This window comes from Oncorhynchus tshawytscha, linkage group LG06 (genome assembly GCF_018296145.1).
Source record: "Oncorhynchus tshawytscha isolate Ot180627B linkage group LG06, Otsh_v2.0, whole genome shotgun sequence".
Lineage (NCBI taxonomy): Eukaryota > Metazoa > Chordata > Actinopteri > Salmoniformes > Salmonidae > Oncorhynchus > Oncorhynchus tshawytscha.
The window spans coordinates 30173516-30196217 of record NC_056434.1 but is presented as its reverse complement, the minus strand read 5'-3'; the positions used below and the strand labels follow the sequence as shown (position 1 = coordinate 30196217).

Below are 22702 nucleotides of genomic sequence, written 5' to 3'. Positions count from 1 at the left end.
CACAGAGATAAAACGAGATCCTGAGGTCCATTGTAATGCCATTGATCCACCGCCTCATGTTTCAGCATGATAATGCACAGCTCAATGTCGCAAGGATCTGTACACAATTCCTGGAAGCTGAAAAAGTCCCAGTTCTTCCATGGCCTGCATACTCACTAGACATGTCACCCATTGAGCATGTTTGAGATGCTGCCGTACACATTGATCAAGAGCGTGTTCCGGTTTCCGCCAATATCCAGCAACTTTGCACAGCCATTGAAGAGTGGGACAACATTCCACAACCAACAGCCTGATCATCCCTATGTGAAGGAAATGTGACACGTTGCATGAGGCAAATGGTAGTCACACCAGATACAGACTGGTTCTCTGATCCACGGCCCTACCTTTTAAGGTATCTGCAATCAACTTGTGAAATCCATAGATTAGGCCCAAATTCATTTATTTCAATTAACTGATTTCCTTATACGAACTGTAACTCAGTAAAATCTCTGACATTGTTAAATGTTGTGTTTATATTTTTTCAGTGTATACACAGTGTCTTCAAAGTTCACACCCCTTGACATTCTCCAGATGTTGTTGTCTTACAGGCCGAATTTAAAAATTGATTAAATTGAGGGGTTTTCACTGGTTTACACACAACACATCATAATGTCAAAATATAATTATGTTTTTAGAAATTCTGACAAATTAATAATAAAATCAAAGCTGAAATGTATTGCGTCAATAAGTATTCATTCAATCCCTTTATGAGCATAAATAAGCTCAGTAGTAAAAATGTCACGACATAATACGTTTCATGGAATTTTGAATGATCACCTAATTTCTTTACCCCACACATGCAAGGTCCCGCAGTTGAGCAATGAATATCTAACACAGATTCAACCAAAGAGGTTCTCTGGTTTCCATTGCGTCGAATAGAAGGGCCCTATTGGTACATGGGTAAAAATAAAAAAGCAAACACTGACTATACAAACACATGACCAATTCTATGTGCTTGTCGAACATTTCATTCCAAAATCATGGGCATTAATATGGAGTTGGTACCTCCTTCGCTACTATAACAACCTCCACTCTTCTGGGAAGGCTTTCCATTAGATTGTGGTACATTGCTGCGGGAACTTGCTTCCATTCAGCCACAAAAGCATTAGTGATTTTGGGCACTGATCTTGGACGAGTAGGCCAGGCTCGCAGTCGGCGTTCAAATTCATCCCAAAGGTGTTCAATGTGTTTGAGTTCAGGGCTCTCTGCAGGCCAGTCACGTTCTTCCACACCGATCTCGACAAACCATTTGTGACTAATTTCAGGAAACTAGGCGTATGTCGCTCGTCACTAATTCACAGGAGAGCCATTTGAACATCCGTTTTTGTTTTGCCAGAAATACAATCTGGAACGGGTGAACTTTCATGTGCCTTAATAACAAACTTGTATGCCATCTGTAAGTACAAATAAAATTGTTAAAATTACATGCCTTGTTGGTTTAGCCACAGAAAAAGACAGTCAATCAGAGTGGGAAGTGGGAAGTCTCCTAAGATAATGGCTGGGCTGGACATGCTGAGAGAAGTTTGGATTGGACTGCCATATAGCATGCTTCTGTCTATAACATGAGCTGGTCAGTATATGTAGGCAATCCTTTCTAACACTGCTTTTTAAAAACATATCACATAGTAGAACTGCAAAGGTGTTGCTCTCCACTTTCTGTAGGACTGAGTTCTGAAATCAGTGGAAAGCACGGTGGAATTAGAGTATGACAGCTGAGGAGATTCTGGCATTTGATTGCAAATTTGCAGACAGAGTTCAAAAGAGTACACACAGAAGGCTGTTGTATAAAACACCTGTCTCTGAACTTCATTTCAAGTTACAGTGTACTGTTAGCTAGCTAATGTTAGCTGGCTGGCTCGCTAGCTAACGTTACATGTATGATATGTGCAGTGATATTATTCGAAACTCGGAGCCATTTGCGTTGCTAGCTGTAGCCTAATTTTAGCTAGCTAACATTGAACCTGTTTGGTTATTTACCTGCAGATTCATGCTGGGTGTCCCGAACCGGCTCGAAGTTTGTAACAAAAAGGGAGACAATGTGGAGATAATAAATATAATTTTGTTATTCCTTAACTGAAGTAAACTAAATACAATTAACAATGGTGTGTGTAGTCAGTAATCAGAAGTGTACGTGAGTGTTTGCGTGGATAAATGTGATAGAGGGGGGGTTGAAAGGTGCCAAAGCAAACAAACGACCACAACCTCAATCTATCAGTGTCTGCATGGAGAGAGTCTCCCCAATGAATGGGCAAGAGGTGTATTTATCCTGGGACACACCCGAGCCCAGGTGTGTCCCTTTCGCTGACGACCCTCCCGGCTCAGCCCACCGACATCCTATTAAGGAAAACAAGAGCAAAGAGACAGAATATGGCAGACAGAGTGGGAGGGTCGTCACACTGGGTAGTAAAGTTATGAGTTGGGATTATGGTTCATTGTTTAACTAGCTAGCTAAACAAAAAATGACTCCACTATGCAAGTAACCATTTCAATAGATTGTTCATGATGTCACTGCGACAACTTCTGGCTATCTACTCTAATTTCAGAGCACTCGTCTGAGTGTGTCAGAGCGCAGAATAACTGACAAATTTACGAACACTCAACACCCGTTGAATATGGCCAGTGTGAGGAAACGTTGGCAAAAAAAACATTATTAAATTGTTGCCAGCAGCACAATTGCAGTCCCCAATGCTCTGTAGAATATAACAGTCTAACCAGCTCTACATGGCCGAGTAAAATTGTCAGAGTGAACTGTTCTCTCATTTGTGTCTGGAAGTAACTAGCAAGCTAGCCAACATTAGCCAGTTAGCTTGGGTCCATGACTACCGCTGTTAGGGTCAGAATGCTCAGATGCCCTACTCCTCAGCCAGAGCATCTTGTGTGTGCTCGGAACACTCCGAGAGCGAAACGCCCTGAATTTACGAATGGACAATCTGACAACACAGTTTACGGACGCCCAGAGCATACTCTGGCACTCCACATTGAATTTACGAACACACCTGCAGTATAAACCAGCCTTTATTCTTGAAATCTTCGGTTGTTTAGTACATGGCCTCACATGTGAATCCTTCAAGAGCTGGGTGGGGCTAAAACTTAAGAGGGTGTGAACAACACAATGGGTGTAGACAAAGAGCTCCCCATTAGGTATACCAAAACATTCAAGGGCCATTTTCTCAAAAGTGAGGTTACAAGTTTATCAACATTCAAAGCAGAATGACTTAACTATTGTTCCTCAACAGTAGTGTATGATACACTTTTATAGCTCTGACTCTATACTTTTATCCAATGTAAAAAAAATAAAAAAACGATTTCTAATTTTTGCTACATAAGGCCGAATTGAGCCGGTTGATCACATTTCTTTATGGACCTCGCTCTGTGCACGGGGGCATTGTCATGCTGAAACAAGAAAGGGCTTTCCCCAAACTGTTGCCACAAAGTTGAAGCACAGCAACGTCTGAATGTCATTGTATGCTGTAGCATTAAGACTTCACTTCACTGGAACTAAGGGGCCTAGCCAGAACCATGAAAAATAGCCCCAGACCATTATTCCTCCACCAAATGTTATAGTTAGCACTATGCAGTCGGGCAGGTAGCGTTCTCCTTCCATCCAACATACCCAGATTCGTCCTTTGGACTGCCAGATGGATAAAAAAAGGGGAAAAAAGGAATGGAGCTAAGCAAAGGCTAAATCCTAAAGGAAAACCTGGTTTAGTCTGCTGTCAACAGGACAATAACCTAAAACACATGGCCAAATCTACACTGGAGTTAAAAGTTTTGACTTTAATCTACGGCAAGACCTGAAAATGGTTGTCCAGCAATGATCAACAACCAATTCCACGGAGCTTGAAGAATTTGAAAAAAAAAAAAAAAAAAAAAGGGCAGATGTTGCACAATCCAGGTGTGGAAAGCTCTTAGGGACTTACCCAGAAATATTCACAGCTGTAATTGCTGCCATAAGTGATTCTATTGACTCAGGGGTGTGAATACTTAAAGGAGATATTTCTGTACTCCATTTAATACATTTGCAAAAATGAAAAAAACAAACATGTCTTCACTTTGTCATTTTGGGGTATTCAAAATCTTAAATTTGTCACATAAAACAAGTGCAGACTTACAAGCCCGTAACCAACAATGCAGTTCAAGAAGGAGAAAATATTTACCAGGTAGACAAAAATAAAAAGTAATAATAAAAAGTAACACAATAAGAATAACGAGGCTATATACAGGGGGCAACGGTACCGAGTCAGTGTGCGGGGGTACAGGCTAGTTGAGGTAATCTGTACATGTAGGTGGGGGCGAAGTGACTATGCACAGGTAACAAACAACAGCAGTGAACAAAGGGGACAAGGGGGGCGGTGTCAATGTAAATTGCCCAGTGGCAATTTTTATGAATTGTTCAGCAGGCTTGGGGGTAGAAGCTGTTGGAGTCTTTTAGTCCTAGGCTTGGCGCACTGGTACCTCTTGCCGTGTGATAGCAGAGAAAACAGTCTATCTTGGGTGGCTGGAGTCTGATAATTTTATGGGCTTTCCTCTAACACCGCCTATTATATAGGTCCTGGATGGCAGGAAGCTTGGCCCCAGTGATGTACTGGGCCATTCGCACTAGCCTCTGTAGTGCCTTACAGTCAGAAGCCGAGCAGTTGCCATACCAGGTGGTGATGCAACCGGTCAGGATGCTCTCGATGGTGCAGCTGTAGAACCTTTTCAAGATCTGTGGACACAGGACACATTTTTTCAGTCTCCTGAGGTGGAAAAGGTTTTGTCGTGCCCTCTTCACGACCGTCTTGTTAGGGATCAGCGTGGCAGATGTGTTGTTGTCTACTCTTACCACTTGGGGGTAGCCCATCAGGAAGTCCAGGATCCAGTTGCAGAGGGAAGTGTTAAGTCCCAGAGTCCTTAGCTTAGCGTTGAGCTTTGTGGGCACTATGGTGTTGAATGCTGAGCTGTAGTCAATGAACAGCATTCTCACATAGGTGTTCCTTTTGTCCAGGTGAGAAAGGGCAGTGTGGAGTGGGATTGAGATTATGCCATCTGTGGATCTGTTAGGGCGGTGTGCGAATTGGAGTGGGTCTACGGTGTCCGGGAGGATGCTGTTGATGTGAGCCATGACCAGCCTTTCAAAGCACTTCATGGCTACCGACGTGAGTGTCACGGGGCAGTAATCATGTAGCCAGGTTACCTTCACTTCCTTGGGCACAGGGACTATGGTGGTCTGCTTGAAACATGTAGGTATTACAGTCAGTCATGGGGTTGAAAATGTCAGTGAAGACACTTGACATTTGGTCCGCACATGCTTTGAGTACACATCCTGATAATCCGTCTGGCCCAGCGGCTTTGTGAATGTTGACCTGTTTAAAGGTTTTGTTCACGTCGGCTACTGAGAACATTATCACAGTCATCCAGAATAGCGGGTGCTCTCGTGCATGCTTCAGTGTTGCTTGCCTCGCCGCGAGTATAAAAAGGCATTTAGCTAGTCTGGTAGGCTCGCGTCACTAGGTAGCTCCTGTCTGGGTTTCCCTTTGTAGTTAGTAATAGTTTTCAAGCCCTGCCACATCCGACAAGCGTCAGAGTAGCAGGATTCAATCTTAATCCTGTATTTAAGCTTTGCTTGTTTGATGTTTCATCTGAGGGCATAGCAGGATTTCTTATATGCGTCCTGATTAGTCTCCTGCTCCTTGACAGTGGCAGCTCTAGCCTTTAGTTCAATGCAGAAGTTGCCTGTAATCCACGGCTTCTGGTTGGGATATGTACGTACAATCACTGCTGGTACGACGTAGTCAATGCGCTTATTGATGAAGCCGATGGCTGAGGTGGTGTATTCCTCAATGCCATTGGATGAATCCCAGAACATATTCCAGTCTGTGCTAGTTAAACAGTCCTGTAGTGTAGCATCCATGTGATTTGACCACGTCCGTATTATGGGAGTCACTGGTACGACCTGCTTTAGTTTTTGCTTGTAAGCAGGAATCAGGAGGATAGAATTATGGTCAGAATTGCCAAATGGAGGGCGGGAGAGAGTTTTGTATACATCTCTGTGCGTGGAGTAAAGGTGGTCTAGGATTTATGTTTCCCTGGTTGCACGTCACATGCTGGTAAAGGTTTGGTAAAACTGATCTCAGTTTGCAATAAATTCCCCAGCCACTAGGAGCGCCACTTCTGGGTGTGCATTTTCTTCTTTGTTTATGGCCTTATAGAGTTGGTTGAGAGCGGTCTTAGTGCCAGTTTCGCTTTTGTGGTGATAAATAAGACGGCTACGAAAAATACAGATGAGAACTCTTGGTAGATAGTGTGGTCTACAGCTTATCATAAGGTACTCTACCTCAGGCGAGAAATACCTCAAGACTTCTTTATTATTAGACATCGCGCACCAGCTGTTATTTACAAAAATACACAACCCCCCACCTCTTACCAGAGGTAGCGTCTGTTCTGCCGGTGCATGGAAAATCCTGCTAGCTCTATATTGTCTGTACATTCGTTCAGCCATGTCTCGGGGAAACAAGATATTACCATTTTTAAATGTCCCGTTGGTAGGATAATCTTAAGTCATCCATTTTATTTTCCAATGACTGCACATTATCAAGAAGAATGGAAGGCAATGGGAGTTTACTCGCACGCCTCTGGATTCTCAGAAGGTTGCCTGATCTGCAGCCTCTTTTAAGCCGTTTTTTATTCACGCAAAAGGCGTGGGCCTGTTCCAGTGAAAGTAGGATATCCTTCTTGTCAGACTCATTAAAGGAAAAGGTTTCTTCCAGTCCGTGTTGAGTAATCGCTTTTCTGATGTCCAGAATTTATTTTTGGTCATAGAGACTGTAGCAGCAACATTATGGACACAATAAGTTAAAATAAGTTGCACAAAACACAAAAAAAGAAAAAGCACAATTGGTTGGGAGAATGTAAAATGTCAGCCATGTTTTTTGGCGCAATCTTCAAGATTGTGTGTAGATGGGTGAGAAAATATATTTAATACATTTTGAATTCAGAACAACCGCAATTTGTCAGGGCATGGACTCTACAAGGTGTCGAAAGCGTTCCACAGGGATGCTGGCCCGTGTTGACACAGTTGTATGAAGTTGGTTGGATGTCCTTTGGGTGGTGGACCATTCTTGATACAGACAGGAAACTTGTGTGAAAAACAGCAGCGTTGCATTTCTTGACAAACGTGCGCCTGGCACCTATTACCACACCCTGTTCAAATATTGTCTTGCCCATTCACTCTCTGAACGGCACACACACAATCCATGTCTCAATTGTCTCAAGATTTTAAAAATCCTTCTTTAATCTGTCTCCTCCCCTTCCTCTACACTGATTGAGGTGGATTTAACAATTTACATCAATAATGGATCAGAGACTGACTAGGTTATTCCAGAAAGCTATGCAATGAAAAGAGCACATGTCCTTAATGTTTTGTACTGGACTGGAAGCTATTGAAAATTAGATCTGTACGTAATTAAATAACCAAAGTCGTAATTGGACAAATCATTGTCGGAAATCAAAAGGGAAGAAATCTAAAAAAATTAAATGGTGTACCTTTGATAAGAGAGGTGAAGAAACACACCGCCCCTGTCTATAGATCTGTAGCTCATGGATAGGAAGGTATTGAAAATTAGACATAGCACAAGAAATATATGGCTATTTAAAAAATATATAATATATATTTTTTAAATCAGGGAAGTGGTGAACTGGAATTCTAATTAATGTAGCATGGATGGGGTGGGTCAATGACTTCACATCTTTATTTTACCTGGATAGGAAGCTTTTGAAAACTCCAATTGTAAATTGGTAAAAAAAATAGCACCTAGAGATGTGCATCTTTTCCTTTCAAAATGATTCGGGCTCCAACACGATACGTTTTAGTTTGAAATGATTCGGTTTGATTAGATGTATATGAAATAGATGCAATATGATGCATTCATTGCATGAACACGTTCACTTTCCATTCTAAATTACAATCTGCTGCTGCGCCTCTGACCTGACTTCTATGTGCATAAATTATATGTAGGCACCAGAGCTGAGCCATATAATAAACTGGTCATCTACCACCCAACTATCAGTTTTTTTTTTTTTTTTTTTTTGGGGGGGAATGTTTGTTTTTGCAGATTAAAAGTGTTAGAGCTAGTAGCTAATGTATCAATATTTATTTTTAAAAATGTGCTATGACATAACCAATGAATATATACTGTAGCACAACTTTGGATTTCACCCCAGTCTCATAATCGAAACGGTTTAGACCATTTCGAAGTTGACTCAGTGAGCTTCTCTTCTTCAACCATGCAGCGCAGGTAGCATGTAAGTGGCTGTCCTCATTATGAAATTATTAACTTTACACTGTATATCTAAAAAAATGACCATATAAAGAACAAGTTTGGACACCTACTCATTCAAGGGTTCTTTTCTTTCCTATTTTGTACATTTTAGAGTAGTGAAGACATCAAAATGACTAAATAACACATACGGAATCATGCAGTAACCAGAAGTGTTAAACAAATCAAAATATATTTTATATTTGAGATTCTTCAAATAGCCACCCTTTGCCTTGACAGCTTCGCATTCTCTGAACCAGCTTCATGAGGTAGTCACCTGGAATGCATTTCTATTAACAGTGTGTGCCTTGTGGAAAAATGCATTTTTTTATGCATTTGAGCCAATCAGTTGTGTTGTGACAAAGTAGGGGTGATATGCAGAAGATATGGACTTCGTCTTTTACCAAATAGCCCTTTTATGACCACATCAGCTCAAATAAGCAAAGAGAATCAGTCCATCACCTTAACTCCTCTAGGGTAGGGGGCATCATTCTGAATTTTGAATGAAAAGCATGCCCAAATTTAACAGCCTGCTACTTGGGCCCAGAAGATATGATATGCATATACTGGTAGATTTGGATAGAAAACACTCTAAAGTATTCAAAACTGTTAAAATAGTGTCTGAGTATAACAGAACTGATTTGGCAGGTGAAATCCTGAGAAAAATCCAGTCAGGAAGTAGTTTCTTTTTTGGTTTTGTAGTTTTCTATTTAATGCCATTACAGTATCCATTGACTTAGGACTCAAATGGCCATTCCTATGCCTTCCACTAGATGTAAACAGCCTTTAGCAATGGTTTCAGGCTTGTATTCTGATAAATGAGGGAGTAAGACCAGTCTGAATGAGTGGACCCTGCAGTTTCACAGAAATTTTTCATGCGCAATCCCGGGAGAGTGCATTTCTTGTTTACCTTTTATATTGACGACGTTATTGTCCGGTTGAAATATTACAGATAATTTAGGCTAAAAACAACCTGAGGATTGCCTCCCGCAGTGGTTAAGGGCGTTGTACTGCAGCGCCATCAGAGTCCCTGGGTTCGCGCCCAGGCTCTGTCGTAACCGGCCGTGACCGGGAAGTCCGTGGGGCGACGCACAATTGGCCTAGCGTCGTCCAGGTTAGGGAGGGTTTGGTAGGGATGTCCTTGTCTCATCGCGCACCAGCGACTCCTGTGGTGGGCCAGGCGCAGTGCGCGCTAACCAAGGTTGCCAGGTGCACGGTGTACCCTCCGACACATTGGCTTCCGGGTTGGATGCGCGCTGTGTTAAGAAGCAGTACGGCTGGTTGGGTTGGGTTGTGTATCGGAGGACGCATGACCTTCGTCTCTCCCGAGCCCGTACGGGAGTTGTAGCGATGAGACAAGATAGTAGCTACTACAACAATTGGATACCACGAAATTGGGGAGAAAAAAAAACATCGTTTGACATGTTTCTATGAACTTTACAGATACAATTTGGATTTTTTGTCTGCTTGTTTTGACTGCGTTTGAGCCTGTGGATTACTGAACAAAATTGAGGTTTTGGGATATAAAGAGACTTTATTGAACAAAAGGAACATTTATTGAGTAAATTAATGTCTTCTGAGTATAAAGATCATCAAAGGTAAGGGATTAATTTTCATCTCTATTTCTGAGTTTTGTAACTCTTCTGCTTGGCTGGTTACTGTTGGTAATGATTTGTCTACTGGGCTATGTTCTCAAATAATCGTAAGGTATGCTTTCGCCGTAAAGCATTTTAAAAATCTGACACCATGGTTGGATTCACAAGAAGTTAATCTTTAAACCTATGTGAAATGTTTTGTTTTCTGAATTTATGAGTATTTCTGCATTTGAATTTGGCACTCTGCAATCTCACTGGATGTTGACCAGCGCCCCACATACCCTAGAGAGGTTAACTACACATGGTTGATGATATAGTTTATCTAGCGTGTCCTGCGTTGCATATAATCGATGCAATACAGGGGGATGATTTATCAAAAGAGCATTTGCGAAAAAAGCACAATCGTTGCACAACTGTACCTAACCATAAACACCAATGATTTTCTTAACCTCTAGCGTCGAGCAATCCCGTATCCGGGAGCGTAATTATAGCCTCAAGCTCATTACCATAACGCAACGTTAACTATTCATGAAAATCTCAAATGAAATAAATATATTGGCTCACAAGCTTAGCCTTTTGTTAACAACACTCATCTCAGATTTTCAAAATATGCTTTTCAACCACAGCTACACAAGCATTTGTGTAAGGGTATTGATAGCTAGCATAGCATTAAGCCTAGCATTTAGCAGGCAACATTTTCACAAAAACAAGAAAAGCATTCAAATGAAATCATTTACCTTTGAAGAACTTCAGATGTTTTCAATGAGGAGACTCTCAGATAGCAAATGTTCAGTTTTTCCAAAAAGATTATTTGTGTAGGAGAAATCGCTCCGTTTTGTTCATCACGTTTGGCTAAGAAAACCCCCCGAAAATTCAGTCATTACAACGCCAAACTTTTTTCCAAATTAACTCCATAATATCGACAGAAACATGGCAAACGTTGTTTAGAATCAATCCTCAAGGTGTTTTTCACATATCTATTCGATGATAAATCATTCGTGGCAGTTTGGTTTCTCCTCTGAACCAAATGGAAAAATGCACGCAGCTAGAGATTAAGCAATAATTTCGACGGAGGACACCAAGCGGGCACCTGGTAAATGTAGTCTCTTATGGTCAATCTTCCAATGATATGCCTACAAATACGTCACAATGCTGCAGACACCTTGGGGAAATGACAGAAAGTATAGGTTCATTCCTGGCGCATTCACAGCCATATAAGGAGACATTGGAACACAGCGCCTTCAGAATCTGGGGCATTTCCTGTTTGAAATTTCATCTTGGTTTCGCCTGTAGCATCAGTTCTGTGGCACTCACAGATAATATCTTTGCAGTTTTGGAAACGTCAGAGTGTTTTCTTTCCAAATCTGTCAATTATATGCATAGACGAGCATCTTTTCGTGACAAAATATCTTGTTTAAAACGGGAATGTTTTTTTTATCCAAAAATTAAAAGAGCGCCTCCTATATTGAAGAAGTTAAAATCAATACACAGAAGTATATATTTTTAAACCTGCATATTTAGCTAAAAGTATTCCAGGTTAGCAAGCAATATTAAAACAAGTGAAATTGTGTCACTTCTCTTGCGTTCATTGCACGCAGAGTCAGGGTATATACAACAGTTTGGGCAGCCTGGCTCATTGCGAACTAAATTTGCCAGAATTTCACGTAATTATGACATAACATTGAAGTTTGTACAATGTAACAGGAATATTTAGACTTATGGATGCCATCCGTTAGATAAAATACGGAACGGTTCCGCACTGAAATAATAGTTTTGTTTTCGAAATTATAGTTTCCGGATTCGACCATATTAATGACCAAAGGCTCATATTTCTGTGTGTTATTATGTTATCATTAAGTCTATGATTTGATATAGCCGTCTGACTGAGCGATGGTAGGCAGCAGCAGGCTCGTAAGCATTCATTCAAAACAGCACCTTCGTGCGTTTTGCCAGCAGCTCTTTGCAAGCACAGCGCTGTTTATGACTTCAAGCCTATCAACTCCCAAGATTAGGCTGGTGTAACCAATGTGAAATGGCTAGCTAGTTAGCGGGGTGTGCGCTAATAGCGTTTCAAACGTCACTCGCTCTGAGACTTGGAGTGGTTGTTCCCCTTCCTCTGCATGGGTAACGATGCTTTGAGTGTGGCTGTTGTTGATGTGTTCCTGGTTCGAGCCCAGGTAGGAGCGAGGAGAGGGACGGAAGCTATACTGTTACACTGGCAATACTAAAGTGCCTATAAGAACATCCAATAGTCAAAGGTATGTGAAATACAAAATGGTAGAGAGAGAAATAGTCCTATAAATACTATATTAACTACAACCTAAAACCTCTTACCTTGGAATATTGAAGGCTCATGTTAAAAGTAACCAAACTTTCATATATTATCATGTTCTGAGCAAGGAACTTAAACGTTAGTTTTTTTACATGGCACATATTCCACTTTTACTTTCTTCTCCAACACTTAGTTTTTGCATTATTTATAGCAAATTGAACATGTTTCATTATGAGGCTAAATTGATTTTTAGATGTATTATATTAAGTTAAAAATAAGTGTTAATTCAGTATTGTTGTAATTGTCATTACACATACATACATATATATATATAAATAAATTAAAAGTAAAAAATTAAAATGGGCCGATTAATTGGTATCGGCTTTTTTTGGTCCTCCAATAATCGGTATTGAAAAATCATAGTCGGTCGACCTCTAATATAAACCACTAATAAAAGTACATCAATAATAAGAAGAGACTTGCTTGAACCAAGAAACATGAGCAATGGAAATCTGTCCTTTGGTCTGAGGAGTCCAAATTTGCGATTTTTGGTTCCAACGACCATGTCTCCGGAAGACGCAGAGTAGGTGAATGGATGATCTCCCATGTGTAGTTCCCACTGTGAAGCATGGAAGAGGTGTGATGGTGCTTTGCTGGTGACACTGTCATTTATTTAGAATTCAAGCACACTTAACCAGTACGGCTACCACAGCATTCTGTAGCGATACGCCATCCCATCTGGTTTTCACTTAGTGAAACTATAATTTGTTTTTCCACAGGATAATGACCCAACATATCTACAGGCTGTGTAAGGGCTTTTTGACCAAGAAGGAGAGTGATAGAGTGCTGCATCAGATGACCTGGCCTCCAATCACCCGACCTCAACCCAATTGAGATGGTTTGGGATGAGATGGACCGCAGAGTGAAGGAAAAGCAGCTAACAAGTGCTAAGCATATATGGGAACAAGACTGTTGGAAAAGCATTCCAGGTGAAGCTGGTTGAGAGAATGACAAGAATGTGCAAAGCTGTCATCAGGGCAAAGGGTGGCTACTTTGAAGATTCCCAAATATAATATTTGTTTAACAATGGACAATTTTGGTTACTAAATGATTCCATGTGTTATTTAGTAGTTTTGATGTAGAAAATAGTAGAATCAAAGAAAACCCTTGCTTGAGTAGGTGTGTCCACACTTGACTGGTACTGTATACAGACTGCTGATGGTGAACCTGAACAATCTAATATAAGCCCGATCAGTATGTAGCCTACCTTTAGCCAGATGAGAGTTGTGTCTCTGGCGGTAGTATGTGCTACTTTTATTTCATTAAAATACAATTTAACACCACATGATAAAAAAAAATAACATAGCAATTTACATTGGTTGTTACTCAACTAATAAAGCATAACATTGCACAAGCCATTTTACAAACATTTGAATACTGAAGGTGATCAGGAATAGACCTACCTCGTTGGGCAGTGCGCGAAGCTGCACACAGCGCGCAATTTGATTTGGCTGCTGATATTGTCCGGGGATGTTCGGCATGCAAAATGACTGTCAACATACTTACGTGTTTAGTTTAACACTGAAGGAGAGGATGCAAATGTCACAAAAGATCAGGTAGTTTTGGAAGGTTACGTTAGCAAGTAATTTGAGGAAAACATTTACGTTTACAGGTGATTCGTAGCGTTTGAATCGATTTTCGGACCGATGGATGTTACATTTGGAAACGATGCACTCATAACTTAAACATTTGAACCTGGGATCGATGCGTATCGGTGAATGTTTCATCCCTAACTGCACCCTTAGTAGTTAGGGGGGGTAGATGCACCTTGTTCACTGCGGTCATATGACATAAATATATCACTCACCCTAGGACATTCCATCGGGGAGCTATTATGTTACATGTTCTGTTTAGAGGCGAATTGGCTCTGGCAGCCAAATCAGACAAATACTCCATGGAATCATTGTACGGTTCTAGAAACAGCCCTCCACTTTCATATCACAAATTATTTAACAAATACTAAATATACACTTACTGTATGTACCGGCTTTAACACATTTGCAGCCAACAGTGTTTTTCTGTGACAATACAATTGTGCCGTCCGATCTTCGTTTACACAGGTGTTCAGAGACGCATGATCCTTAATGAGCACAGTTAGTCGTCTGACTTCGGTTGGTTTTCAATAAACACGTGCTGTAACATGGAAATATGGCCGTGTTGGAACCCTAACCCTATAAAGTGGGTAGTAATTTAACCTTTTAAAGTCATTTATCGCTGATATGTAAGATACTTTCCTTATGTTTCCAAAACCGTACCGCAGGCAATGTTAACGTTTAGAGAAAGCGTTGGGGATCTTAACAAAATTCACCGACCAGAAGATATCAATAGGCGCTAAAGGTAGTTGGCGTCTATGAATGGGCTAAGACGTCAATGTTCATTATTACAATGACCATTTCCTCAGCGTAAGGAAGCTACCTCATTAATAATGTAGCATAACTCAACTAGTATGCATAAATATAAATGTGGCACCAATCATCCTTAAAACTGGAACATTGTGTGTGACCTTGAAGTAGTTTACCAATAATGAACTCTTGGAATAACAGAAGAGTTTAATATGATTGTACTCTATTTTTCACCGATTTCAAGAATCCCCTAGTACCACGTTTACCAATTGGACTGAAGAAACTACTGACCTGTGAATTGGCTGACAATTCCCCATCAAAAACACATTCGTTTGTTTCTCGTAAATCGATTATTCCAAAGCCACTGCAGAAACAGTTTTTGCCTTATGGTAGTAGAACAGTGAAGGAAACTGACACGATTCCACGCTCAGTTCTTTACTACCTGAAGTTGAAGCAGGTTTTAGAAATGCTCCTTAATTGTTGCCTAAATTGCTTTTATAATAGAGAGAATGTTTAGTATTGGCGATAATCAGACTTCATCAATAGCAATGATATAACTCCATGATTCACCCCTTCCTCAGCATCTTTATCATCGCATATCGGATCCTGTAGCCTACTTGTCTGTGTAACATCCGTTCATTGGTTGTATGATTCAAAAGACCAAGTGAAAAGACGTCACATTTTTCGTTTTTGGTTTCTGAATTTGAACAACAAAAATCGAAAATCGACTTGTTTTCTCAATTACTGTCAGAATTGGACATGTAATACCGGAAAACTAAATCTATTTCATTTTTGATTAGTTTATACCCGGAAGTAGGCTTAAGAGGTGCGTTCACATCCTAGGTTGGCAGCACAAAGAATGGATTAGACTTTGTGAGTCTGACAGGAAGATACAAATAATAATGTTAGCTAAGATGCAGAATTCATCATGAAGTTAGCATGCCAATAGAACAAACTCAACAGCGGAACAAAGTTGGCTTGCATTTGCTTGCTAGATAGTACTGGCTGGCTACTGCTGTGTGTATGTGTGGGTCAAACTTTTTGCATTCAGTTAAGGTGTTGGATTGACAGTCGTTAGATCCAGGTTCGAGTCCCAGTCGAGTCAACCCCCCCCAAATTCACTACAATATACTTTCATGTTTGGTTAAAACTACCAATTTTTGCTACAACTTCTGAGTCTGTTGGAGAGGATCAGCTTGAGCAAAGTGAATCACTGATCTACAAATGGTATTCCCTGCCAAATAGGCTTTATTTGATTTAAACTTTATTTAACTAGGCAAGTCTGTTAAGAAAATCTTATTTACAATGATGGCATACCAAAAGGCCTTCTGTGGGGACGGGGGCTGGGATTGAAAATAAAAATACACTACATAAAGAGAGACCTTAGACAACAGCATGGCAGCAACACAAAACATGGTACAAACATTATCGGGAACAGCACAAAGGGCAAGAAGGTAGAGACAACAATGCATCAAGCGAAGCAGCCACAACTGTCAATAAGTGTCTGTGATTGAGTCTTTGAATGAAGAAATAGAGATAAAATGGTCCAGTTTGAGTGTTTTTTGCAGCGTGTTCCAGTCGCTAGCTGGAGCGACCCAGGGATGTGTGTGCTTTGGGGACCTTGAACAGAATTTATGTGATTAAGATTTGCCTCCCCTTTCATATGTGATCTCCCCACCAAACACACAAGCACAACCATCTGATGCAACCATTCATTGATTGGAGACAGCTTGTTTCAATTAAATAACATTTCCTCTGATTTTCTACCTGCAACAAACCTAGTGGATCATGCTGGAGATACCGGTAAACGCAAAGTGCAAAAAAAACAAACATGGGGCCAATCCTGGGTCAAATCTCAAAATGGCTGAATTGTAAGTGTATGTACATAATACTCATGTGTTGTACTGTACGCTTTTTATTAGACTAGATGCAGTAATGTGCTACCACCTCTACTGAAAGTTGAGATGTCATTTGTATGGAGTTAGTGGTTTCAAAGGGTAATGTGAGCAGAGCATAAAACTTGTTTTCCAGTGTTTTTCTTGGCTCAGAGTAAAATAAAGTTTAAAAAACAATCCCAGACTTAATTTCAATGAAATACATCTAGCTCATTTTCCCCAGGTCATGAAACTGAGCCATATTTTTTTATATATATACTTATTTGCAACTTCTCCTTGCCAAAATGTCCTTGCTGCTCTGACAGGATATCCTAATGATAAGTGTCCATCTCTGAAAGTAGAGATTGCGTTTAAAAGCTCTCGTAAGGTGTTTGACATTACAATTTTGGCGGGTGCTATGCTGGCCCAAAGGTTCCATGGCCACAATAAAACAAAATTATGAATTAATGTAATTTTAATGCCACCCTTAATGATCTTCATAGAGCATTTTGGGTTAGATAGAGGATCAGTTTTGTTTTTCTCAGCGGCAGCACTTGGACCTGATGTCATCAATAAACATTTTTTTTTTTTTATCCCTGTTGCTTCCCTTTGTTAAGGCGTTATTCTGTAACGTGTATGCTGGGAGGCAGGAAGCATGTACAGGGAGTGAATCATTTTATAAATAAACAAACATGGAACAAAACAAGAAACACAAAAAGTGTACAGACATGAAACAGTGTAAATAACACCTCAGGAAAGAACCAAGGGTAGTGACAGATATAGGGGAGGTAATCAGGAAGATGATGGAGTCCAGGTGAATCTCATGAGGTGCAGGTGCACGTACCGATGGTGGCAGGTGTGTGTAATAATCTGGCTACTTCGAGCGCCGGAGAGGGTGAGCTGGTGTACACGTGACATACGGTTTATTTTGACAAGGTAGAAACTAAAAAGATAATAATAATAATATAACCAGACAGGTGTGCATGTGAAATGATTTGCTGTATTCCGAAACAAAATCACCAGTGCATGAACAATAATAAAGGATGAATTGCATAAACAAATATTTGTGGAAATATATTAATGACAAAATGTAAAAACAGTAATTTGTATTGTGCCCTTATGTCCGTGTCTTTACACATGAATCAATCTCATCTTCTCTTTATGCTTCGGGTCCACAGTCAGCACACAGCAAGCCAACAAACAAATCGGTTGCACTCCACACAGTTTTCATGGGCCTTGTTTCGTGTGTACAATGTCAAGTCGGCAGGTATCTTCTTTTTCCAGAGTGGGAGCTGTGGTGCTTGGGGAAGAGGGACAGCAGGAGGTCCTGCTGCCTTGGCGGACTGCTTGGAGGCTGTAGTTTCTTTCTGGTCGTTCATGTGGTTCTCACTAAACTCACATGCCAGATCCATGATGAAAACTCTCCTACAGACTGTTTTGTCAAGGCATTGCTTGTACAACATGTGCGCCTTGATAGCAGCCATGTTGAACACATTGTAGAACACAATAACAGGCCAACAGTGAGTGCCTCCTTTTACAGTGTAAAGTCTTGCCATCTGGTCAAGTGTATCCACACCAACCTATTGCATAAAATAAAATAGAATCTAAAAGGTTAGAATTACATAGAATAATAGTACTAATAGTAATAACAATATTAATGTAATATAATAAAAGGAGATACTATTTGGTGTTTGGAAAGGCTATCCATATATGGCAGAGATATTTACGTTCGTGCGATAGTAGTCTGTCTCCGGTTTCTTCTTCTGGTCACTGCTCGTGGCAACAGTGGGATGCATGGTGTTGATGATGCAAACACCCTTATTTCTTTTACATCTGTACACCGTGAGTGTTGTTTTAGAGTCACAATTAAACGGCTCAGACACGAGAGGTATGTGGCAGGGTCTACAGTCAATCATGGATGACAAAAACTGAACCAGCCCCGTCGAGGACCCCGTTGTCTTGCTTCCAGACAAACTAAACAACTTCTTTGTTTAACTTTGAGGAAAATTCAGTGCCACCGACACGGCTCGCTACCAAAAACCTGCAGGCTCTCCTTCACCACAGCCAACGTGAGTAAAACATTTAAACGTGTTAACCCTTGCAGGGCTGACGGCCCAGACGGCATCCCTAGTCGCGTCCTCAGAGCATGCGCAGACCAGTTGGCTGGTGTGTTTACGGACATATTCAATCAATCCCGATCCCAGTCTGCTGTTCCCACATGCTTCAAGAGGGCCACCATTGTTCCTGTTCCCAAGAAAGCCAAGGTAACTGAGCTAAATGATTATTGCCCCATAGCACTCACTTTGATTTGAGAGACTAGTCAAGGATCATATTACCTCCTCCCTACTTGACACCCTAGAACTACTCCAATTTGCTTACCGCCCCAATAGGTACACAGACGATACAATGGCAATCAGAATGTACACTGGCCTAACCCATCTGGAAATGAGGAATACCTATGTAAGAATGGTGTTCATCTACTACAGCTCAGCATTTAACACCATAGTACCCTCCAAACTCAACAATAAGCCTGAGAACCTGGGTCTCGACCCCGCCCTGTGCATCTGGGTTCTGGACTTTCTGATGGGCCGCCCCCAGTTGGTGAGGATAGGAAACAGCATATCCACCCCACTGATCCTCAACACTGGGGCCCCACAAGGGTGCGTTCTCAGCCCTCTGCTGTACTCCCTGTTCACCCATGACTGCGTGGCCATGCATGCCTCCAACTCAATCATCAAGTTTGCAGATGACACTTATAATTTTGTGGAAATGTGAATTGAATGTAGGAGAATATCAAAATTTAAATATATAAACTTGTTGAAAATGCTATTGAATATATACTGCTATGCATAACACTCGTGGCTCCGTCAAGTAGGATTTGCAATGGCGAATGAACCTCTTTTACGCCAGAGTTTACGACAAAGGCTGGTCCTCGACCGTATAACCATTACATATTTCCGTTTACCTCAGCTCATTGGCTATCTTCCAAGCTAGATTTCAAGATGATCAGTGGTCATTGGGCCAAAATACAGTCAATCAACGATAGACCGGTCCTACCATTGGTGCGCAATGTGATCATTGATTGGTGTCTTCCGTCATGTATGGTTGTGTTAGCAACAACCAGAGGATTGCAATGAAACCAACCATGACTGGATAAACATTTGTTTATTGTGTGTAATTACCATGAACACTTCGTCCAAAGTTGAATGAGACGGAAATCACAACGCAACCGGTTTACAAATGTTTCGTGTTAGGCTATAAAAATTTATTTTATCATACAAAACGAATATTTACTGTGTAGTTAGGACACCTGGCATTGCCACCAGAGGAAGATCTTCAATGGTAAGCGATTTATTTTATTGTTATTTCTGACTTTTGTGACGCAAATGCTTGGTTGGAAAATGCTAGTAATACTTGTGTGTGTGGGGCGCCGTCCTTAGAAAATAGCATGCTTGCTTTTGCAGTAAACCTTTTTGAAATCTGACACAGCGGCAGAATTAATAATTCATCTTTTAAATTATGTAAGATACATGTATTTACAAGGTTTAATACAATGAATGGTGTTTTTAAAATGTTAGCTCTCTGCAGTTTCACCGGATGTTGGCCTGGTGGGACGTGAGAGGTTAACATCCATCTTGGCAGCTCTCTATAGGCGACCAGGAGATCCTCTCTACCACATGCAAATGCCTCCCACTTGCCTCCCACTCTCCCACTTAAAAAGATGAGAGAGGCCTGTAATTTCCATCATAGGTACACTTCAACTATGACAGACAAAATGAGAAAACAAATCCAGAAAATCACATTGGAGGATTTGTAATTAATATATTTTCAAATTATGGTGGAAAGTAAGTATTTGGTCACCTACAAACAAGCAAGATTTCTGGTTCTCACAGACCTGTAACTTCTTCTTTAAGAGGCTCCTCTGACCTCCACTCATTACCTGTATTAATGGCACCTGTTTGAACTTGTTATCAGTATAAAAGACACCAGTCCACAACCTCAAACAGTCACACTCCAAACTCCACTATTGCTAAGACCAAAGAGCTGTCAAAGGACACCAGAAACAAAATTGTAGACCTGCACCAGGCTGGGAAGACTGAATCTGCAATAGGTAAGCAGCTTGGTTTGAAGAAATCAACTGTGGGAGCAATTATTAGGAAATGGAAGACATACAAGACCACTGATAATCTCCCTCGACCTGGGGCTCCACACAAGATCTCACCCCGTGGGGTCAAAATGATCACAAGAACGGTGAGCAAAAATCCCAGAACCACACGTTGGGACCTAGTGAATGACCTGCAGAGAGCTGGGACCAAAGTAACAAAGCCTACCATCAGTAACACACTACGCCGCCAGGGACTCAAATCCTGCAGTGCCAGACGTGTCCCCCTGTCTAAGCCAGTACATGTCCAGGCCCGTCTGAAGTTTGCTAGAGAGCATTTGGATTATCCAGAAGAAGATTGGGAGAATGTCATATGGTCAAATGAAACCAAAATATCACTTTTTGGTAAAAACTCAACTCGTCGTGTTTGGAGGACAAAGAATGCCGAGTTGCATCCAAAGAACACCATACCTACTGTGAAGCATGGGGGTGGAAACATCATGCTTTGGGGCTGTTTTTCTGCAAAGGGACCAGGACGACTGATCCGTGTAAAGGAAAGAATGAATGGGGCCATGCATCGTGAGATTGAGTGAAACCTCCTTCCATCAGTAAGGGCATTGAAGATCAAACGTGGCTGGGTCGTTCAGCATGACAATGATCCCAAACACACGAAAGAGTGGCTTCATAAGAAGCATTTCAAGGTCCTGGAGTGGCCTAGCCAGTCTCCAGATCTCAACCCCATAGAAAATCTTTGGAGGGAGTTGAAAGTCCGTGTTGACCAGCAACAGCCCCAAAACATCACTGCTCTAGAGGAGATCTGCATGGAGGAATGGGCCAAAATACCAGCAACAGTGTGTGAAAAACTTGTAAAGACTTACAGAAAACGTTGGACCTCTGTCATTGCCAACAAAGGGTATATAACAAAGTATTGAGATAAACTTTTGTTATTGACCAAATACTTATTTTCCACCATAATTTGCAAATAAATTCATAAAAAATCCTACAATGTGATTTTCTGGATTTTTTCCCCCCCATTTTGTCTGTCATAGTTGATGTGTACCTATGATGAAAATGACAGGCCTCTCATCTTTTTAAGTGTGAGAACTTGCACAATTGGTGGCTGACTAAATACTTTTTTGCCCCACTGTATTTTGGCGGTTCACAATATCGGCCATACGGATGCGGAATACGGTTTGCGGAAGCCAGCCGTGCCCAACCAGGTGCAGTCATATTGCATTTCATGACTGCATCTCATGACTGGAAATTATATCTGTGATGTTTAAATTATGTCTTACACTCAGTGAGAGTACATCACTTCTAGCAGATCTCCTTGCTGAGGGTGGCTTTGATCGTGCACTGCTTCTCGTGGGGTGAGCCTAATTTTTCGCATGTCATGCCTCATGTCTAAAACATAGGGAAAGGGAGATAAAGTCCATTTTGATGCATCTACACATGCAATGTTTTACACAATATTGTATTATATTTGATGAGTTGGTGACCTGTCCGTCCACAGGCTCGATGTACAGTATTCTCCACATCTGGATGCTTGTCTCTCTGATCACACTGGCACATGATGTCCATACACTAGAAGGTCCGAAGGATGCACTCCTGTTGGACTCGAAAAACAAATGGACATTTGGTCAGTGGTAGGTCTTTTTCAATGCTTTATCACCATCTTTATCTGGACAGAAAACACATTGTTTATCACAAAGCCACCCTGGACAATGTGACAAGTGGTCCAGCAACACCCAATCCTCATGCCTCATTGTTTGTTTTTGTTTCCCAATCAACAGTCTGGATCTCCCTCTTCTGCCATGGTAGGAGAGATACCCTTTCTGGATAATACAGGGGCATTTCTCTTTCCCACCGGACAATGGCAGCTACAGACCTGATAGTTGTCACTGGGTTTCCAGTCCGCCCATCTGAAAGAGAGAAAAAAAACTTTTACTAGCCAGCTAAGTTGATTACTAAAATGGTAACATCTATATTAAAATCCCATTACCCACAGACTTGATTATAGTAATGGTAAAATAGACAGACCAAAGCTCAATCTGCACATCTAAAATCCTACGACGTTGATGGGACATTTCTGCGGGGATGGTGTCATTATCTGGAATGCTC

The 22702-nt window shown here is 41.1% G+C and overlaps 1 protein-coding gene across 2 annotated transcripts in view; it reads right to left on the bottom strand.

Annotated features, from left to right (window-relative positions):
- The window catches only part of gnrhr4 (gonadotropin releasing hormone receptor 4), a 28353-nt gene extending 13137 nt beyond the window's left edge, over positions 1-15216 (bottom strand). Inside the window, exon 1 of one of the 2 annotated variants that reach the window (XM_024423571.1) lies at positions 14897-15216. The gene's annotated coding sequence lies outside the window, so the exon portion shown is untranslated. Of the gene's footprint in view, positions 1-14238; positions 14599-14896 lie in introns of those variants that run through there. The other variant, XM_024423569.2, reaches the window with a different exon arrangement.
- Between the last annotated feature and the right edge of the window lie 7486 nt (positions 15217-22702).